This window comes from Triticum urartu, chromosome 4A (genome assembly GCF_056163025.1).
Source record: "Triticum urartu cultivar PI428250 chromosome 4A, HENAU_Tu73, whole genome shotgun sequence".
NCBI classification, from domain to species: Eukaryota; Viridiplantae; Streptophyta; class Magnoliopsida; order Poales; family Poaceae; genus Triticum; species Triticum urartu.
The window spans coordinates 341,737,512-341,743,944 of NC_141876.1; positions in this window are offsets into that span (position 1 = coordinate 341,737,512).

The window sequence follows — 6,433 nt, forward strand, 5'->3', positions numbered from 1 at the left end:
GACTGTTGGAGATATACCCTAGAGGCAATCATGTATGATGATATTTCCTATGTGTTTATGAATAAAGATAGTCCTTCAACATTATCAATGATGTGTATCAGCAAGTACGTGACTTGCTTGTGGGACTATGCATTGTATGATGAACGTCCTAAAAGGTCCCTAGTCGAAAGGGCTATGTGGATGCGCAGCCGACTAGACTAGCATATGACACAGTCGATGGCTTGGTCTCACTAGCCATGGAGCATTGGATGCTAACCGGGTAATATGGACTCGGAAGGATCTGGTCGGATTCGACATAGTCAGATCCGAGTCGGACAGACCCAACTATGAGACGCAGTGATATGTCATATGTGAGTCTCTAGTACAACATACGTTCTATGTCCTAAGACCTGAGCTGGCGCATGTACTCGGGATGGTGACAGACTTGCTTTGGGCCAACCAAACGCTACTCCATGACTGGGTAGTTACAAAGGTAGGTTTAGGGCTTGTCCAGACCCATGCAAGACATGGTCAAGCAAGATGGGATTTGCCCCTCCGATCAGGAGAGATATGCTCTGGGCCCCTCGTGTCATCCCACCAGGATAAGCATGGCCATGCGACACGGATTATGAGATAATCTGGTTTATGGTCGGCATCACTAGAACAAGAAAGAGGTTGGGCTACCACAAGGATGACAAACTCACCTTAAGCCCGACAACATATATCCTGTGGCAAAAGGAATGGAAGTATGATGTACAGGTTCGCCTAACCAGCTTCATAGTCTGCTTGGTGTTCGGCATGCCTTACTAGGGGCCGCTACCAACCGTGTAGTTCGGAGCTAATCCGAACTGCGGCCAAGCCGTCTTGAACCTAAGGGGTCGCGCGCTTAAGGGAAGGAACCTATGAGGTCGGATCCAAGGACACTAGTCGGATGTGATCCAAGCTATATTCGGTTTCTGGCTGAGTAGACTTATGGGCTTTAGGGTCCGTGCGGGGCCCAAGTGTTGAGCCCACGACGGACGCCTATATAAAGTGGATGTGCCGCACACTCATGCGATTTTTGATCGCTTTGGGGCTGTCACTAGGGTTTGCATGTGTTGCGAATAGCCACCGCCACTCGGCCACCGATTGTGTGATCGGACCTAGCAGTTCGCTGCACGGTGTTCCTCCTGCACACGCGGATACCATTAGAGGCGGTGCACTTGGGCCGCTACGGCGAACCTATACGAGGGAACCGACGACTGGCTGTTCGAGGGAGATCGGACAAGGAGGAGACGATCCATGCACACGCACTTCCCCAACTCTTCTTCCGCTGCACGGCACTACGCGTCTAGTGGTAACGATTTGTGATCCATCTCCAGTAGCATGTTCTTGGTTGTTCTGCGCGTAGGAAAATTTTAATTTGCAGTCGACGCACCCTACTATAGAACCCAACATATGTGATGATATTATATATATTCTGTGATCAACTAATGAACAATTAATATATATATATATATTATGAATCCCATTTTCTATCTGTTTTTGTATACTAATTTGAATCTAGCTATTATCATCCACATATACAGAATGGAAAGCGTATATACACACATTGAAACAGAACATATAGGAACGGAAAACTGAGTACACATTGAAACAGAGCAATAAATAGGGAAATACTATGATTGCTGTGAATACATAGCTATCCACGTCGAAACAACTCAACAAAATAAAACGCGCCCATGAGACCATGACCAGCAGCCCTTGCCTACGGTAGCCCTTGGCTCTGCCTGGACTCATGCAGGCGTTCGTCCAAGCGGTCGACACGCTCGCGGTACATCTAGAGCGCTATCTCGAGCTCCAAGTTGGCTATTTCATCGAAGGATGCGACGGCCATGTTCCTCTACTGCGCCCAGGTGGACACCTGGGCCAAGGAGGTGGTCGAGCCTACCAACCAGCGCGTTGGCATCGAGCGGGCCGCGGACAAGGCGAACGGCACGACCCATGCGAACGGCGTGGCGGGCATCCGGTGCAAGTATGGTGTGGCCCTCCTCTGGTGTAAGTACGGTGCAGAGGGCCTCTGCCCACTCCAAGCAAGGAATTGGGGTATTGATGGCACGTGTACCCAGCTGTGATGCATGTCGACAGCAAGCAAGCGTCGATGGATCCGCTCTTGCTGTGCGGCGTGACGCGCCTCTCGCTCTGCGGCGCTCCAACAGTCTTGCCATGCGGCGAGCCATAGCCTATCGCCGTGGACGCGCCTAGCTTGCTCTACGGCGCGCCATCGATCATGTTGTGCGGCGAGCTGCAGCCTGTCGGCGCTGACATGCCTATCTTGATCCGCGGTGCTGAAGCGCCATGCGCCAAGGGTATGCTCAACCCTGGCGATGACGCACATCACGGTGCCGTCCATCGCGTTGCCGGGGAGCGCCTCGGCCTCAACGGGCCGTCACGCCTGCTAGGTTTCCTCATTGACGAGGTTGATGGCAGAGGCGACGCTTTGGTGGGTTGGCAAGCTTGGAAAAGGTGGATGTGATATAAGCTGCGCTTTTTTCCTCCGTGCATCGCGCGCCGCCTAGGTTTATGCGCACTATCGCTGGGTGGCGGGAAACCAGTGAGGAAATGGTGGGAAACGGTGGCGTGTTCATAAAATGCCATCAATTAATGGAAACTTAGCATAGAAGGAACATCGAGCTAGCACAAGAAGTAGATGATAATCAGATGATCATTTATCCTAGTTAATTATGCATGTAATAGTTTACTTTGGTGTGTGGAAATGTCATGTGTGTATTAGCCACCTATGTAATTGGATGTTTGCCGCGTATTACACACATCTTGTTTATGTGAAATGTTTTTTGTTCTCTTGGCTCAGCACAAACAGTTTATCGGAATGAACTGTATGCCCTCCATTGCACAAACCTTGATCTGGTTGAACCATTTCTGTTGTGTTGCCTAATCAAAAACAGTTCATCTGAGTGAACCATATGTCGTATATCGCACACACCTAGATCTGGCTGACTATTTCTTTTGTGATGCCTATTCACAAACAGTTCATCTGAGTGAACCGTATGCTGTATATCGCACACACCTTCATCTGGCTGCCCGTTTCTTTTGTTCCTCCTCATCGCAAACAGTTCATTGAACTAGACCGTATGCCTTGCATCACACACGCAACTAAAATCTGAACCATGTTTGATGCATCCATGATCGCAAACGTTTTGCACCTTTTTGATGGATTTTTAATCCACCATTTGTGATTATTGCATTGCACATAGTTCCGTCGAAGGGTCTCTAATTGTAGTGTCGCATTAGCAGCAACCTATAGTAGTGAATGATGATAATCATGGAACTTTAGATCAAGTTACTACTAGACCTTGTAGGTTGAACAAAGCACATTCCGCACCAGAGTGGTATGGTTATCCTGTCCTGGAAGTTATGTTACTAGACCATGACAAACCTACGAACTGTGAAAAAGCTATGATGAGCCCAGATTCCGATAAATGGCTTGAGGCCATGAAATCTGAGATATGATGCATGTATGAGAACAAAGTGTGGACTTTGGTGGACTAGCCCGATGATCGGCAAGCCATTGAGAATAAATGGATCTTCAAGAAGAAGAATGACGTTGATGGTAATGTTACTGTCTACAAAGCTCGACTTGTCGCGAAAGGTTTTCGACAAGTTCAAGGGGTTGATTACGATGAGATCTTTTCACCCATTGTGATGCTTAAATCAGTCCGAATCATGTGAGCAATTGCCGCATTTTATAACTATGAAATCTGGCAAATGGACATCAAAACTGCATTCCTTAATGGATTTCTTAAAGAAGAGTTGTATATGATGCAACCAGAAGGTTTTGTCGATCCTAAAGGTACTAACAAAGTGTGCAAACTCCAGTGTTCCATCTATGGACAGGTGCAAGCATCTTGGAGTTGGAATATACGCTTTGATGAGGTGATCAAAGCATATGGTTTTATACAGACTTTCAATGGAGCCTGTATTTATAAGAAAGTGAGTGGGAGCTCTATAGAATTTCTAATATTATATGTGGATGCTATATTGTTGATTGGAAATGATCTAGAATTTCTGGATAACATAAAAGGATACTTGAATAAGAATGTTTCAATGAAAGTCCTCGGTGAAGTTGCTTACATATTAAGCATCAAGATCTACAGAGATAGATCAAGATGCTTGATAAGATTTTGAATGAGTACATACCTTGACAAGATTTGAAAGAGTTCAAAATGGATCAGCCAAAGAAGGAGTTCTAGCCTGTATTGTAAGGCGTGAAGTTGAGTAAGAATCAAAGCCTGACCACGGCAGAATATAGAGAGAGAATGAAAGCCATTCCCTATGCCTCGGTCATAGGTTCTATAAAGTATGCCATGTTGTGTACGAAAGATGGTGTGTGCTGCTACTTCTTGAGCTTGTGTTGGTTATTCCCTTGAAGAGGAAAGGGTGATGCAGCAAAGTAGAGATAAGTATTTCCCTTAGTTAGAGAACCAAGGTATCAATCCAGTGAGAGAACAACGCACAAATCACCAGTACCTACACAAAAAATCAAACAACTTGCACCCAACGCGATAAAGGGGTTGTCAATCCCTTCACGGTCACTCGTAGAGGTGAGATCTGATAGAGATAGATAAAACTAAACAAACGATAAAGTAAATATTTTTGGGTTTTTTTATTTATAGATCGGAAAGTAAAAGATTGCAAAATATTAGATCAGAAACTAATACGATGGATAATAGAAGATCAGAAACTTATATGATCAAAAATAGACCTGGGGGCCATAGGTTTCACTACAGGCTTCTCTCAAGATAGCAAATAATACGATGGGTAAACGAATTACTGTCAAGCAATTAATAGAAAAGCGCAAAGTTATGACAATATCTAAGGCAATGATTATGAAATATAGGCATCACGTCCGTGTCAAGTAGACCAACTCCTGCCTTCATCTACTACTATTACTCCACACATCGACCGACTCCTATCTGCATCTACAGTATTAAGTTCAAGAAGAACAGAGTAACGCATTAAGTAAGATGATATGATGTAGATGAATAAACTCAAGAAATATGATGTAAACCCCATCTTTTTATCCTCGATGGCAGCAATACAATACATGCCTTGTTTCCCCTACTATCACCGGGAAAGGACACCGCAAGATTGAACCCAAAGCTAGGCACTTCTCCCATTGCAAGAAAAATCAATCAAGTTGGCCAAACTAAACCGATAGTTCCAAGAGAATTACAAAGATATCAAATCATGCGTATAAGAATTCATAGAAGATTCAAATAATATTCATAGATAAGCTGATCATAAATCCACAATTCATCGGATCTCGACAAACACACCGCGAAAGAAGATTACAACGGATAGATCTCCAAGAACATCGAGAAGAACATGGTATTGAGAATCAAAAAGAGAGAAGAAGCCATCTAGCTACCATCTATGGACCCATAGGTTTAAGGTAAACTACTCACGTTTCATCAGAAGGGCAATAGAGTTGATGTAGATGCCCTTCGTGATCGAATCCCCCTCTGGCAGGATGCCTGAAAAGGCCCCTAGATGGGTTCTCACGGGAATAGAAGGTTGCGCGGTGGAAAAGTTTTTTCGTGGATGCTTCTGGTGGTTTCGAATATATGTGAACATATAGGAGGAAGATCTAGGTTAGGGGATCACCGAGGGGCCCACAATGTAGGGGGGCGCGCCTTCCACCCTTGTGGTCGCCTTGTAGCTCTTCTCACTTGCACTCCAAGTCTCATGGGTGTCTTCTGGTCCAAGAAAAATCATGACGAAGGTTTTATTCCGTTTGGACTCCATTTGGTATTCCTTTTCTGCGAAGCTCAAAAATAAGGAAAAAACTGAAACTGGCACTGGGCTCTAGGTTAGTAAGTTAGTCCCAAAAATAATATAAAATAGCATATTAATGCTTATAAAACATCCAAAACAGATAATATAATAGCATGGAACAATCAAAAATTATAGATACGTTGGAGATGTATCAAGCATCCCCAAGCTTAATTCATGCTCGTCCCCGAGTAGGTAAATGATAAAAACAGAATTTTTGATGTGGAATGCTACCTAACATATTTATCCATGTATTTTTTCTTTATTGTGGCATGAATGTTCATATCCATAAGATTCAAAACAAAAGTTTAATATTGACATAAAACAATAATACTTCAAGCATACTAACAAGGTAATTATGTCTTCTCAAAATAACATGGCTAAAGAAAGTTTATCCCTACAAAATCATATAGTCTGGCTATGCTCCATCTTCATCACACAAAATATTCAAATCATGCACAACCCCGATGACAAGCCAAGCAATTGTTTCATACTTTTGGTGTTCTCAAACCTTTTCAACTTTCACGCAATACATGAGCGTGAGCCATGGACATAGCACTATAGGTGGAATAGAATATGGTGGTTGTGGAGAAGACAAAAAGAAGGAGATGGTCTCACATCA